Genomic DNA, 16,211 nt, shown 5'->3' with positions numbered 1-16,211 from the left:
TGGCTGCATCTCTGGGTGCTTGGCACATATCTGCATGGTGTGCCAGGCCGTGGCTGGGTAAACACAACCTGCCTCTGATCAGAGGGGTACTTCAGCCCGACAGGCCAGCTGGGCTGCAGTGGGACACTGCCGCAGATCTGCTGAATCTGACACTGCCACACTGAATCTGGCCTGTGCCCAAATATCCACAACTGTGGAACCAACAGGCCATTCTTTAACCCCACTAGATATAGTTTGAAATACCTCTAAAAATAGGGTGTGGGAAGCAAACACAGTGCTGTTACACATAAGACTGATCAAATCATAACACTTGAGTATGATTCAGTGTCCAAGGCCATGAGCTATTTCATGTTTCTGCTTAGTATAAGCTGTCTGCCTGTGAGTTCCACCCACTTGCTGTAGTCACACTGAAATCATTCTTCATTTACTTCTAATAATCCTTTTAGAATATTCTTCTGGAATGTAGTTCCTCAAACACACACAGCATAAGTCTTCAATAATTCTATCTTTCATAAGTTGTTTTTTCCTTTTTTAAATTAGAAATGTTTCTGCTATAATACTATGAGGAACACCTTTCTTCTTAAAACTGAGTTGAACATTTCTTAGCCTTCCTTTATTAGATATAAGTTTAAAATATAGACTCCCTCTGATTTCCCACTGGTATGTTGTCCCCAAAGCAATACACGTCTTCCAACAGAAAACAAATAAATCATAATTTAACCCGAGTACAGCCTGCCATCTGGTTTTGCTTTGCACAACAAATATTGCGTTTCATTTAATTTTTCTACCCTTTATATATTCTAGTAGTTTATTTGTCTTTAACTGTATCCACATTTAAGACTGATGTTTCATATATATTTTTTTTTATCAACAAAGACACCATTCAATCTCCAGAGCTTCCTTGTTTCTTTCTGCATCTGTTTTTGACTTTGGAATCAACTTCCACAAGACCCATAAAAAATGTTCCATATTGTTCCAGTACCCCACTTTTCCTTATATTCTACACAGTTACCAGGTCACTGCATGTGGTTGCTGTTGGTTTTATTAGATGCAGTTTCATATGCAGTTGCCTTTCTGCTCCATAAGGCCTATAATATTATGAAAGATAATAATGAAAGATCAATAGATCTTTCCCATTCTAAAACCATCTGTATGCAGAGATGGATCTTTTTTGGATGCATTCATACAAGTAATAATTTCAAACCTCTAAATGTCCAGGTACTGTCCAGAAGGGGATAGTCACTCTATAACCATTCAAAATAATTTGAATTTTTTATCAGGGTTCTGCTTATCTCCCATTCTGCTGCAGTGTTGCTGCAGCTTGGCAATGGCAGCTGTTTGTGACATGTAATGATCTAATTTTATTATTTATTAAATATTGTTAAAATTCAGAGATCAGATTGGACAAGAAATTTTGACATGCATCTAAGGAAGTGGAATGTGTTTCCTGAAAATTTTATCAAAAATCTTATCATCAAAACTTCCAAAAATTTGTAAAATTAATAATATTCTGGGGTGTTGTGAGGTGACCCAACACCTCCTAGAGGCTGGATACCGTAGTGAAAGAAGCAAGGTGACAAAATATTGGCAGGGAAACTGAGGGTGCTTTGCCCTGGCATCTCTGCCTTACAAAATTCAATTACAACGTTGGTCATAAAGCTCAGGAAAATTACCTACAACGAGTACAGCTGCTTTTGAGGGCATGGTATAGGGGGTGGAAGATAACATCCCTCTCTGTTTTAATGTACGTGGAAGAGGTGCTGCTCTGCTTCTTGGCTATCTAAGCACTTCTGTGGCAGTGGAGCTAGGTAGGCTGCCAAAGAATGGGAAAGCAGCAAGGACACATTCCTACCACTGGATTCAATACCAGTAAAAGGGAAATCCCTGTGACTGGGTATGAGAAAACCAAAAACTAAATAGGATTAATGAAATTAGCATGCTATATGAATTTTGTGTATGAAAGAAACTGGGTCTAATGCACTTAATTTTAGAAGTTTGTTATGTGTATAGCTTGCACATATGAATATTCTACTACTAGCTTGGGATTTATGGAATGGATTCCCAGACCCTTTTCAGTTCATAAATTAACACACTGGACTGAGTCCAAGCAAGTGCTCTGTCTGAGTTGAAGCTCAGTGCCTTTAGAGAGGACTCGTCAGCTTTCTGGCAGGCGCAGCCCTGGCCTCGCGCTGCAGTGCTTCCAGGGGTCACCGCTGCAGGGCAGATCACACAAATACACCATCCCATGCTTACTTTTCTGAACAGAGGCCTTAAGCACAAGGGTACAGAATATTCTGTAATGTGTAATGACTCATGATTTATTCCCCCCCTCCTCCTTCTTTTTTGAAAACTTAGTATTTTGCAACAAAGCGTTGAGGAGCTGCTGTACTTGACGAGTATCAGGAGGAGCTGTGTAGATCAGCACTGCATTCAACTGGGAAGGGAAGATTTTCCACAACCACTCCTTTATTTTTTCCAGGTTATGCTGAATACCTGGAAAATACACCCAGCCCAGTGGGGTGTTACACTCATAGACTGAACCAAAGTATTTTCTTTTGCCTGCTCTCTTTCCATTACCCTGTGAACTTTAAGACATTAAAGCTTCAGTAGAACAGGTGCAAATTGCCTCACTCTAGCAGAGGAGGTCTGATAGAAGCTGCTGATATAAACTTCTGCAGACTGAGGTGAAATCCAGGTCTTTTCTTAGTAAGGACAATTGCTAGGTAAGAGATGGCTGCCACCATCATGGTCTTCCTTTCCTCCTTCTAAAGTTTTAAAAGAAGAAACGTCACTATTCCACCTTAAAATCTTTTAGCCAAAACACATTCATAATTATCAGACCTAACAGATCAGGTATATCAGTCAGCTTAAGCAGATGGACATGTGGATTTCAAATGAGTGATAGGATAGGTGTCTGTGTCTATATAGTTTACTGAGCTCTGAAGTGTTTCTGGGACTATGAATCCAGATACCTGGATCTTCAAAGTAAAAGAACAAATTCTTTTACAGAACCTGCATACTTTTAGCTTTAGGTGATCTGACCATTGAAATGGCTTTTTCTCAATCACAGCTTGGGATTTATGAAACTAAATTTCCATTTAAGTGTCATATTAAATGCATAAGCCTCTTCCTGGATTTTAGCCAGTCTCCAGGCTAGGAAGCTATTTGGCCTAGTGGTTTAATGGGTATCTTGCTGTGTGAAAGTTATCAGCATGCTGTAAAGCAGAATAAGTAAGCCAAGTTCTCCCAGTTTCACACAAAAATTTCCTTAACCTCCTGAGGCCCTGTAACATTTACATTGCTGCAACTTGGAATTTCCCCCGGGAGTTAATTTTCTTTTGCAGGCTAATTTACAGCATTTCTTTGATTAATGGCTAGGGAAGAGCTGATTACTGTATGCTAAGGACGTATATTCATGCTTAATGAAAATGGTAACAGATCATGGTTTGAGACTGTGAGAAAGTTATAACAAGGAGGGAAGAGGTATGTTGTTAATATCCAAAGCCAGCCCCATCATGCTCTATTTGCATGGCTCTGCTGAATGTGTATGTCAGTGATGTGCTGGGTACAAACTGTTACCTCTCAGAGTTTGCTTTCAGTGCTCCCAAGGAATGGGAGCCCTGAGCTCAGCTGTGTAAAGAAATGGCATGGAATTTTATTTCTGGGAAAGCATGGATCTCACTTCTCTGCAATGGGCTGTCTAAAGGTTCTTCTGAGTAAAATGTCAGCATAAAAAGCTTCTGACCTCATTCTTACATGGAGTTATGATTAGAACATCTGAAGCTTACTATAGTGTAGATAAAAGATACCTACCTTCCACAGCTGAAGGAGCAGATTTCCAATTGGTGAATTTTAAATATGTTCACCAATTGGTGAACTGTTGAATATGACTGAGGGTGATAAAAGGAAGAAAAGAAATGTGAAAAACTTGTTGTTTCACTAGCTTGCTGCTTTGCTAGACCTGCTGAAGATTAGCAGTGTCTTTGTGTGATGGAAATACTGAATGAATATTTTTATATTCTATAAAGTCATGCAGCAGTTTGCAGTGGACTGGCAATCCTGGTAAGCTCACACAGGTGTGACACTGCCAGACACTTGAGCTCTCTCCAAATGTATGTTTTCTGAACTTGTCAATGCAAGACACCCAGAGTAAACAGGAACAACTTACATTTACAGTAGGAAATATTCTCTTCTCCAGGCTGAACTGCCCCAATTCTCTCAGTCTTTCTTCAGAGAATAGATGTTTCAGTCCCTTCATCATCTCCTTGGCTCTTTGCTGGACTGTCTCCAGTATATCCATGTCTCTTTTGTACTGAGGAGCCCAGCACTGAACCCTGTTTTTTTTGATTTGTCTCACTTGTTCCAAGGAGAGAAGGTTCACCTCCCCTGACCTGCTGGTGATGCCAATTGTTAAGTAAAAGCTGCAGTATTTTGGAAGGAATTCGGTGTGATGTGTCACATTGACTCAGATGAAGCGTTGGGTCTTTTGGGTGTTTAGAATACTGTTTGGGTGTTTAGATACTGTTACTGTATCACAGTAGAGTCAGCTATGGGACAATTACCTTGCCAAGACTGAGGCATCTTGATCAACTCAGAATGTCAAAAGCTGGGGGACTAGTCGATTTGTAAAGCAAAGCATTACTGTGCAGTTTAGCAGCCTCCAATACTTAGCAGGAGCTTAGAGTGGAGGTAGGAATGATAACTGCATGAAGGGGCCTAGTTTCTGTTCCAGCACCATTTTCCACAAGTGAACGCTTATGAAATAGATGGTTGTTGATCAGGAGTTCAGTGTTACAGGTGCAGTGTGAGCCAGCATAGAGACTTCTGAGATATATTATTAATGTTTCAGAAAAGGCTGGCAGGCAATGCCAGTAACACAAATATTGTTCATTACACTGTCATTAGTTCATTCTCTTTTGATGGTATTTGGAAAAGGGTAAATGCTATTTTTATCACTCTTTAAATAGGAAAGGAATTTATTTCCTTGCTAGTAGTACATAGGAAATGTGATAATATTTGTAAAAATACTACCTTATGAAAGGTTAGAATATTTTTAAAGTTTTTGCCTTTGAATTTTTCAATCTAGACATAAATGTTGAATTATAAATCTTGATTTAAAAACCTTCTGGAAAATTCAATGATGTGATTTTATGAATCATAAGTTAAATATTTTTTGTAGATAATTTCTAATGAGAAAGGATTGTGTCCTTTAGTGAAATGACAGTGAAATATCATTGTCTTTCACAACTCTCTCTGAAACTTTTGATGCTGAGCTGAGGCCAGTGTACTTAAAATGTATTTACATGGCTTTGCATCCAGAGATTTGCTCATTCTGTAGGTGAAGTGTCAATTAGACTATGATGGGACCACCAATGAATTCTTGGGTGAGAGACTGAGTGACTATAGTACATAAAACTGTACTTATTGTCATAGAGTAACATAACTTGTTTTTTTCCCAATAACTATTGGACAAAAAAATCATTATAATATAATTTCACAGTATTCAGATTTCTATAAGTTTGTGTAATTGGGTGTATTCTCAAAAGGTATTACGAAAATGCAGTTACATCTGTCCTAATGATTAACGTCTGGCTAGCAATCTATGTGGAAAATTTTTTAAGGAATAAATCAATATAAAACACATATCTTCTTATTTTCTTTGCCAAATGAAAAAGTTGAAATAGCAAGTCAAGGTTTATCAAGAGATATCTGATAAGAAAACATTTCATTATTTTTAGATGTAATTTATTCACATTTCATTCCATTTCATCAATTTTGTTCTGAAATTTCATTTCAAAACACCAGCTGAAAGATCCAAAAATGCTGAGATAAATGTTTCTTCCATTTTTAATCAAAATAATTCTGTGAGCTTTACATGGGTTAACATACATGATTAATAAAAATAAAATAACAAAGTTTTGGTATCATATATATATTGTTATTCTTCTGAATATATTTTCCCCCTTCCATTAAACATCATTTTATCTTCATTAATTTTGTTCCTTTGAAGTCTTAAGATCAAATCAGTGATGCAAAGATTAGCTGCTCAAACTACAAACACATAGAGATAAGAGATCAAAATGTTCATGAAGAATCCTAACAGCAGTAGGACAAATGACTCATGATGCTTTTTATATCCCAACACACTCTAGTATGGAATAAATGGGACAGAATTGTTGGTCTGAGAATTACAATAGATCACCTGAGATGTTTCGGTTGTTTTTTTTTAGAAGGCAACCAATATTTCTGAAAATAGTTTTTTAATCTTTATTGCAGTTTATGCTTTCTTAATAATCACCACAATTTCAGTTAAGAAAATTTAACCTGATGGGCTTCACATGAACCAGAATCCAAACCAGGAGTGAAGAAATTCAGGTTACATATTTATCTCTTTTCTTTCTTTCATTTTCTTCAACAGCCTGAGCTGGGAGTGTACCATTTAAATTTTATTTTGTAAGATGGACATTGGCTTTTAAGACATTTCCCTGCTCTTCAGCTGACAAACTGTCAAGTGATTTGAAAAGTACTTAGGTACCCAAAACTGGAAAAATTTCTGTGGTACTCAGTGCTGCAAAGCTGGAAAGACTGGTTCCTGGCTCTGGGATGAGAAGTTATAACACTGGACCCTACAGGGGGAGAAGGGATCTGTCTGGACCAGGAGGCCTCAGATTGATTTTATGTTTACCCCATTGAGAGACATATCATGCAACCTTTGTTTTAAGCTGGACACGAGGATGCTGGGTGAGCAGGCTCCTCAGTCTGGAAGACATTGCTAATCCTGCCTGTGGTGTTTCCACAGTTAAATGGGAGAAGGCAGCTGCCCACCTGGGGCAGGAGAGAGGGATCTGCTGAAGTTCACACCTGCTGTTTTACTCACCAGGTCCTCTGGCTCTGCAAGTGCTGCAGCTGAAACCTCTTCCTTGAATGTGAGAAAATCCAGGCTCTTTGTGTGATTTATGGGATTATGTGAAGCTATAAATCTTCTGCTACAGCTAAATGCAACAATGATACTGTTTGTATAACGATTTGCGTCAGCTTTGCTTGACCACATCTGTGTCAATGCCGAATTGCTGAAGGACTGAGTAATGGCTGTACAGAGAGCATGACTGAAATAACACCAGGCTCCCTGGCCACCAAAGGGAACTGCTCCAGCTTCCCCTGGTTCTCAGGGAATTACCAGAATTAGTATAAACAAATCCACGAGAGCTTCAGTTAACCTCAAACGAGGTGACATCCTTAGAAAAAAAAACTAAAATAAACCCCCTAAGGTTTAGCTGGCAGAAATGTCCACCAGCAATGTCCAGATGACCTTTCTGAGTGGAAGAACACTTCTCTTCACAGGATAGAGTATACCCATCACCATTAGTGTCTGGACCAGAATGCCAGACAAACATCAAGTGCCCATTCTCTTTCTTCAGTAGCAAAAGTAAATTGAAAATTCTTCAGCACTTTTAAGACTTGAGTTTTACTTCCTCGCTTCTGAATTTTGGATTGGCACCAAAAAAGGAAATACTTGACTGCTGTCAGGTGCTCTATTTAGATTTTCCACAGCTGAGAATAAAACTGCCAGAAAATGTGCAAGAAATATTATACTTTGTGAAATTTACAACCTGTGTCTGTAAACTAATAGACATTTGGATAAATACAACTTTTGGAAGAGCTTTAGTTTTAGAATAAATGTTTGGCCTTTACAAGGGATGTGTAGGATCTAATGGGTGCATGCTAAGACCAGCCTTTGACACAATCAGCATATTTTCACATGGTCGACAAGCTGCCCATATAGTACCTAATTGCAAAAGAAAAACACTAAGTCTGAGACTGAATGAATGCAGATTATTTCAAAGGCATGTCAGTAAAAACTTCTACATAACACGCTGTCTTAGGGTTTTTCTACGCTATATGTGTCACATCAGCAAATTCTTTTCAGAACATTATATAACTTGCAAGAGACTTGTGGAAATGGTTTTTTTTTAATGTTTCCCTTTCCTTGTATCCAGTAAGTCTGTTACCTAGAAGAGAACCACACATTTTTAACCTGAGTTCTAATTGACCATTCTCTCAGTTATGGTTTTCTTTGTTATTTACATGTGCTTCCACCAGAACCTTTCCAGGATTGCAGTCCTTTTCTAGGATCATACTGAATGCTATGAAACCAATAGGACTGAAAACTCCTGTTTTCTGTTTTCTCCCTTTTTAGAAACACTTTAAATGTTCCTGAACTTCCTTTCTCCAATAAATTCTTCAAGGTAATAAGGTAATCTCTTTTTATTCTGAGGTTAGGTCAATTTCTTTTATCTCCTAGAATAGTATTCATCAGATACAACCAATTAAAAACCATTCGATTCTCCAAGTTTTGATTTGTTTGTTTTGTTTTGTTTTGTTTTGTTTTGTTTTTTTCATTCCACTCTAGAGAAAGACCTTTGCTCCTTGTCACTGGAGTTAATTTTGTGAGCAACTGGTCTGACTTGCCTGGGGAGCACTATTGCAAGGGATTCCAGAAAGCATTAAGCTGGTTGGCGGTTTTCCCTTTCAGTGTTCTGAAATTACTTTCTTATTGAATTTCCTATTTTTTCAAGATTAGGTGTAATTTGTACTTGTGTTGATCTCTTTACTTCCCTCTATGATAGTGCCAGCTCTTTTAGGTAATTTTTCACATTTTTATATTTCATTTAACCACACTGTTACTTGTCACTATCCAAATCATGGGAGCAAAATACTGCTCTGCAGTTATTTAACTTAGATCTTCAGAGCTTCAGCTACAGCCCATGTGTTCTATTGTGGTTTTTTAACCACATGGGGAATTGTCTTTGAGAAAAGAATAGAAACCCAAGGGGTAAACAAAATTATTGATAAGAACGTTAAGAGTTAAAATGAAAATCCTGAACAGTGAAGGATTTATTGGCATGAAATAACATATGGCAACAAACAGGGAACATGCTTTTAAATGCAATTATTGTACAAAACTCCAAAATAACATCTCAGTAAGCAATTTTCATGACTTAGGGAGCCATGAAACCCAAAAGAGGCAGAACAAATGCAACAAAGCATTAAATTGCAGTGTTATTATCTGTCATAATATATTTGCCCTGTATCTTTAGGCCAGCAAATACACACACACACAGAGGAAACCAAAAACTGCTGAAAACTGCCAGATTTGTCTTTTCAAGAAGCTGAAAGATGATGATGAAAGTATGTGAAGTAATGAGAGTTTTTTAAGGACCCAGATGGTGTTTAAAGAGCAGTTGAAGGTACTCATCACATTTCATAGCAGTACTCCCGAGAAAGATGTGTGCAGATGTTTTGTGTCACTTACCCTAGAAGTTAGAAGTTTAGAGGCAAGGAAAATGCTCTGTGAATGTATGACTTATGAGTCCTAGTGCTTGTGGCTTTCTCCCATGTTTTTTTTCTCTGAATAATCATAGAATCATAGAATTATAGAATGGCCTGGTTTGGAAGGGACCTTAAGAGTCATCTAGTTATAATCCCTCTGCCATGGACAGGGACAGAGATCAGAGCTCCATCCAGCTCCTGATATCTAATCAAAACCTACTCTCTTTGAGAATAATGAAATGTTTGAATTCATATCAGAAGAATCACACTGGTTTAGGCCTGCCTGGAGAAGCAAACTGTACACTTCAATTCAAACACCTTCACTGTTAAAATAGTCAAGACATGTTCTGTCTCTTTGATCTCCTGTGATAAGGAAGACTTAATGACTGATCTAAGTAAAAGTCCTAAATAAGAAGTAATGAAAGAAACGTTTGAAGCAGCAAGAATCTTTAGGTCACTGACAGATTTTTGTCTCTTTCCTAGGAACTACATAACTGAATTTTTGGCACTGAAATGCATGTTTTCATGAAATGCATGAATTCACTGAAATTCATGTTAATAATTAAAAGAATACCAAAGCAAAATACTCCACCAAAACAAATATACAGCTCATAATGGCTACATGAATCCCAACTTTTAGCAGATAAATACTTAGCCATAAATCTTTTAGTCCTGTTATGTTCTCTGACAATGTATAAATAATTCCAGAGAACACTTCAGTGCAGTTCAATGCAGGATTTTAGAATGTATAATTCTAAAATGTTAAATTATAATCATTTGAAACCAAGTCATTGCTTTCAAATTCCTTTTGTGGCATGTAAGATCAGACAACTGGGTTGATATCAATTTACCAAAAGAGTCTAAAGATGGAAAGGGATTCATTAAACAGAACAGTTCTATCAAAGTGTAAAATTGTGCCACATATGGTGACAACTTAGCTGTCTAAAATGCAGAACAAAACTAAATTTTCTCATAGAAAGTTTCAATTTCATCGGGGAGAAAAAAATTATTAATTCTGCACAACCCCAAAATATGTTGGCTGAAAAACTCCCATGACAATCTCTCCTGGGAAGTGAGTACAGGTACCTCACATGACTGTGCTCCTGACCCAAGGCCAGGAACATAGACTCATAAAACCCACAAAACATTGAAACACAATCCATTTCCATCATCAATTTTTGATGCCTTCTCAGTGAATACTTTACTGTACATTTCACTGCCATGGAGACACTGTGTGTAGTCATTTGTAATGAATGATTCTGCCTGCCATAGAATTTTCTGTCTTCTGCCGTGACAAGGGAAAAGAACCCTGAGGGACACTATTTTCTGCACATCTTAGGGACAAGATAATGGACAGTTGTGGGAAAGTATGGAAATGAGACACTTCAATGGCCTCAGGAATCTCCAGAGATCCCTGCTATCAGTCTTTGATTTCTAAGAGTTGGGAGGTTTTTATTGGCAGTAGCAGTAGTAATAATATTACTATTAATTTTGTGATTTTATAAAAATATTAATTTTCACACTAAATATTAATATTTTATGAAAAGGAAGAACTGATAAACTTCATCATAAAAATCACACTTAAAAGATATGATCAGAAAAGAGGGGAAAAATAACCTTTTTTTCTATATAAATATGTTAAAAATTTCTTGGATGAGTGTAAACACACGTCCTTTTCCCTTATATGTGGCATATACTCTTTTAGAATAAAGACCTCACTTATTTTAAATGGTTCATCATTTTCTTTAAATAAGAAGGCAAGCAGTGTCTTTTACACTTTTCCTCTTTAATAAGATAGGACAATGCACAAACCAGACATAGTCGTAGTTTTTCCTCATATTATATTTATATGAAGTAATTGTATCAGTGACACTTAAGCATTTTTTGAGGCTTTGAAAATTTATTATTATTATTATTATAATTATTATTATTACACTGAAGGTTATACTCTTAACCAGAAATAGCAGAAATAATACTTCTTTTTTATTATTTATTATTATGTGTATACATTTTATTATGTGTTGGCTATATTTCTTCATCTAATTGAAAATTATAAGCACTCCCTCAAATGTTTTTACATTTTTACAGCTAGTTAAAAATTGAGGCTGCCTAAATGTTTTGACAATGAAGTCTAAATACCAAAGATTAATTCTAACACTGGATACCTTAAAAGACTTTAATGATGATAGTCAAATACTGTGCATGCTATGCATCAGGCTTACACTCATTACAATGACTCTTCCTTTTTTGGGTGAAGAACACTCACTCAGGCTAAGTGAAACAAAGCAAATTCCCAATTTAGAAACATGAAATATCCACTGGGTAACTCAAGTGTTTTTGTACTTACTGCAAAGGAGACTGAATTCACTATTGTGAACTTCAGTCTTGCATGGATTTACCCATGGCAGAAAGCCTTATTGCCAGAAGTTAAGGTGCCAGAGAGTTTTTTGTGTTCCAGGGTGTCAGTGTATGCAGACAGAGAATTCCCAGGGTGACTGCACCAGCAGCTGCTTCCACCAGCTTTTGGAAGTAGAATATTTTTGGAATGGTTGTGTGAACTTGTCTGCAAATCACTGAGAATTGATACTTCAGCCAGCACCACCATCAGTGCATTTTCAGCTGAGACTGCTTGTGCATTGAGTCTCAACTAATTACTGACAAAAACCATAATGATTAGAGCAATCTAAAAATCTTGAGACTGAGATTGAGCTGGATAGAAGGAACATAAATCTTTCCCAAATGAAGCTTGGGGAAGTAGGTGCAGCTTTAGCAATGGGACTTCCCATAATATAACCTGCCATAAAGGATAGGATCACAGCCATAGTTTCTATTTCCTTTGCTTTTGTTGCAGTATTAAAAATTTACCCTGGGAAAAAAAAAAACAAAACTTAAACCTAAATCAAACCAAACAAAACCAAAAACGTAAGCTAGGGTAAATATTATGCCAGAGTTTTCTGTTATTATGTTGGAACATTCCAACATGTGTGTGAAGATTATAGTGGATCATCTGTTTGGTCTCTGTACTGAGTGTCTGGCTGACTGCATTATGGTGTGCCTGGAAGTATCCCAGTAATCAATTGAACATCATGTCTTCATCCCTTTTGCTAAGAACTCATAAGATTCACCTAACTTTAGATCAGGCTCTGGTTACCTAACTTCAACTGTGTCTTACCACTGAGACCCTTGCTTTCCTGATTTTGTGGGTGGAGAAGAATTTTTACTGTGTGGATTCCAATTTTTGCTCTTAAAGCCTTGTTTCCTTGCTTGTCCACACTGGCTTACTGAATTCATCACCTCACTGCCCTTGCATACATGTACTTGGGTGTTCTTCTGTTGGAAAACCTGAGCTGGTGGGATGGTGGTTTCTGTAACTGCCCCAAATGTGCCCCCAGGTCTAGAAAGCTCTCATGGGTTCTCCAGTTCAGTATGATGTTCCCCAAAGTAAAGCATTTCTTAATTTTAACAGCAGAAATAAGGCCTAGTATAAGTGAAAAGTGCCAGGGCAACCATCTGTTGTGTTGAAAGCTGTAATAGAGAGAAATGTTTAACCAGGGAGGTCTTTGCTGCCTTGTGTAATTGTTTGAACAGCCTTGTGGCTGCTCTTTTGTCAAGGGTGAACACCAGTGTTTTCTGAGCCTGTAGCTTTCTGACTGTTGATAGCTGGCAGCCATGCATTAGGGAATGAATCTGCTCCTGGGACATCATGCCTTCTGAAGACAGGGATTGTATCCATGCTGTTCCCAGTCAGCTTCCTTTGCAGTGGAGTGGCTCATCCACACAAGTGCATGAATCCAAGCCTTCTCTCAACCCTGCAATTCTTTGGTCTGTGCCCTGTCCAGAGTGTCAGAAGTAATGTGAAGTGTGTGTTTCAGCCTGGCACAAAAATGTAGAGTGAACTTCCATGGAAAGGTTGCATCCAGTATTTACAAACTGGTAAATATCCACGTGTGTCCTGTGATGTAAATATTGTGAGTTCACTTAAACTGGTTAAAAATATATTTTAAAACTTGGAAATTATTTACTGTCAAACTGCTATGTATATCTGATGTGACAAAAAGGATGATGGGGTTAAGTGGAAACATAATTCTATGAGTGAATTAGCTGGGCCTGCTTTAAGGAGCTCCAGAATGCTATTATCCAAAATAGACTCCTTCTTTCTTAGATGCAACATCAGTAAAACAGATTCTGCTGTTAAACTTCTGCTTCAGTCAGTCGTTCCCTTGAAAAAACCCGTGAATACGAGTAATTTTCATCAAGCTGAGTTTTAACTAACAGCATCTTAGACCATAACCCAGGTGTTCCATTCTCCACACTGGTATTTGAAGGCCAATAACATCTGCAGCTTCATCTAGGTGATAGTCATAACTGCACACTTTCCTTTCCCTGGATACTGAGACACCAAGAACCACAATCTGTCTATTTGCTGTAGAGCAGATGACAGGCTTAGGTACCTACTTTAGTTTCAAAGTCCAAGAGGAGAGTGATGTCGATCCAAACCACCCATACTTCAGGACCTCTCATTCACAACTCCCTTTGTTGCACTTAGCAAGTGCTGGAAGCAAGACTGTCTCATGTACCAAGGCACTGACACCATGTGTTTAAAAGTTTTATTCAGATTCAGAATCACAACTCCTTCTCATTAGGTAATTTAATAAATTATAAGGGGAGAGACAGTACCAAAAGAAAAGAAAAAGGTTATGATATAATCCTACCTCCACCGAAATTGACAAAACTCCCACTATTATCTGCAGGGGTGATATCTTCTCCCAGATTACCTCCACCTACTGTCTTTGATGAAACAGCTGTTAATATCTGTGTCCTAGTAATATATTCTGCATATCTCAAATTAATCATACAATGTGACCTTTACATCTGGTACTGGATCAATTAATGAGTGCTTCAATTTCAGCCCTGATGAAAAGCTTGTGTAGATGTAAGATTGTTGTAGTCATAGCCATTGCCCTGAAAAAAATCTCTTATTTCCTGTACATTGTTGAAATGGCAAGGAGAATAAAAATAAATAGTGGTATCATAGAAGGAGAATTAAACAATTAAATTGCAGAAGTCAAAGTTTACCACATTAAATAGTACCAAGAAATGAACATAGAGGTATATCTAACTAGGGAAGAGGTTTGTTTACTTGATCATGATGATCTTGTGTTACATGAGAGTACTTCTAAAGTGCAGGGCTTGTGCATGACCTGCCATCACCCTGATGTTCAGCTGAGCCTGGGTCATACAAGGATTTTCCCTCCACATTGTGGTTTCCCTGAGGGGAAGACATGGCGACCAGAGCAGAGAGTGAAGCCAGACTGGCTTCTAATAGTGCCTCATCACCCATGAATGAATAAAAGAGAGCCCACGAATGAATGTACAAAAAGCCTGGTTTTTATCTTCAACATTCATTACTACTTATGTGGTAATTTTTCACTGCAAAAATATTTTTAATAACATTCACACAGAAACCACAAAGAGTTAGATCATAACCTCCAATATGATTATATGGCAGTGTGGAATTTTGGACAAGGTGAAAACAACTTATCCAAAAGAGCTGTTTAGCAATTGGTCTAGGATCTTAGTGCTAGAAGTGTCAGTGTATGGCATTTTAATGACTAAACTTATTTAATGATTAAAACAGAATTTATAATTGAACTACCATTTGAGCAGGAGGACAGTCTGTGATTAATGGCATGGTTGGCTACTTTAGCACTACTGAGCCACAGGCTCATAGGTAGCGTCTGACTCTGTTTGCTTGTATAAAATTTAGAGGAGCTTTTTTTTCACATGGCAGTTCAGCGTGACTGGTTGCTGTACTGGCTAATTTAAACCATACTATATAGCTGGGCTGCAAATTTTGACATTTCCAGCTGAGTTCCCAATTAAAAAATGTGCAAAACTATAGACATGGTAAAATAACAAGTGACTGTGTACATGGCTTATATGGACAGAGGAGACAGGCACATTCTGAAGATTCCCATTGAACAAACTGAAGATGCACACATAGCTTATTTTCTGTCTATGATCAGCTAATACAGCCTGATTTTCTCTTGTCAACTCAGTTATCTGTGCTCCTGCTCACAGATAATTCTGGATTTCTGAACTTTGAAACTCAGAGTCTGCATGCCAAGAGCCAAACGAATTGAAATGGTTTCTTGATTCATGGGCAAAGCCCTGGTATCATGGCTGCCAGTGGATGAAGACTTTCAGACCAGTAGGATTTTCAATGATGAAACTGAAAAGAATACTGAATTTTATAATCATCCGCTGTGACACTCCTACTGAAATAACTTTTCTTGATTCATGAGGAGCATCAACAATTACACAAAATAGTTTTTCATTGCATGGTGTTGAAAAAATAATTTGATTTTGGGACAAGGAGGGAAATACTTAGAGGCATTTCTAGTTCATAAGAAATCATTCACAAATGTGACTGAGTCTCTAAATAATTTTTAGAGCTCTAGTTGGCCTTACTGGAGTAGTGGATTTGGACCAGATGACCTCCAGAGGTCCCTTCCAACCTTAAGCATGTGGTTCTGTGATTTCATGAACCACACATCCTGAACGTATATGGCATCGTATGATGGCAAAAAAAGAAAAAAAGTCACAGACCTATGAGATCATCCACAAACTAAATCAAAGTCAGTAGTTAATTCAAAACCAAAAGAGTTTTTCAATTGTACAGATGTTTCAGGAAAATATGAGTGAGTGGATTATTGTCACATTAACAGGGATGTTCATACTTGGTATAGCTAAAAAAGTTGTCATTTCTGCTGAAGAACTACTTGGTGGAGTATGTCTGCCTTATTTGATGGCAGGTAAGCCAGAAAGGGAAACAAAATATAGGAAAGTTGCTCTGAAGACATTATGAGAGAATGACTGTG

The sequence above is a fragment of the Molothrus ater genome, chromosome 2 (genome assembly GCF_012460135.2).
Source record: "Molothrus ater isolate BHLD 08-10-18 breed brown headed cowbird chromosome 2, BPBGC_Mater_1.1, whole genome shotgun sequence".
NCBI lineage: Eukaryota > Metazoa > Chordata > Aves > Passeriformes > Icteridae > Molothrus > Molothrus ater.
The sequence above is the reverse complement of the archived record's forward strand: the minus strand, read 5'-3'. Positions refer to the sequence as shown.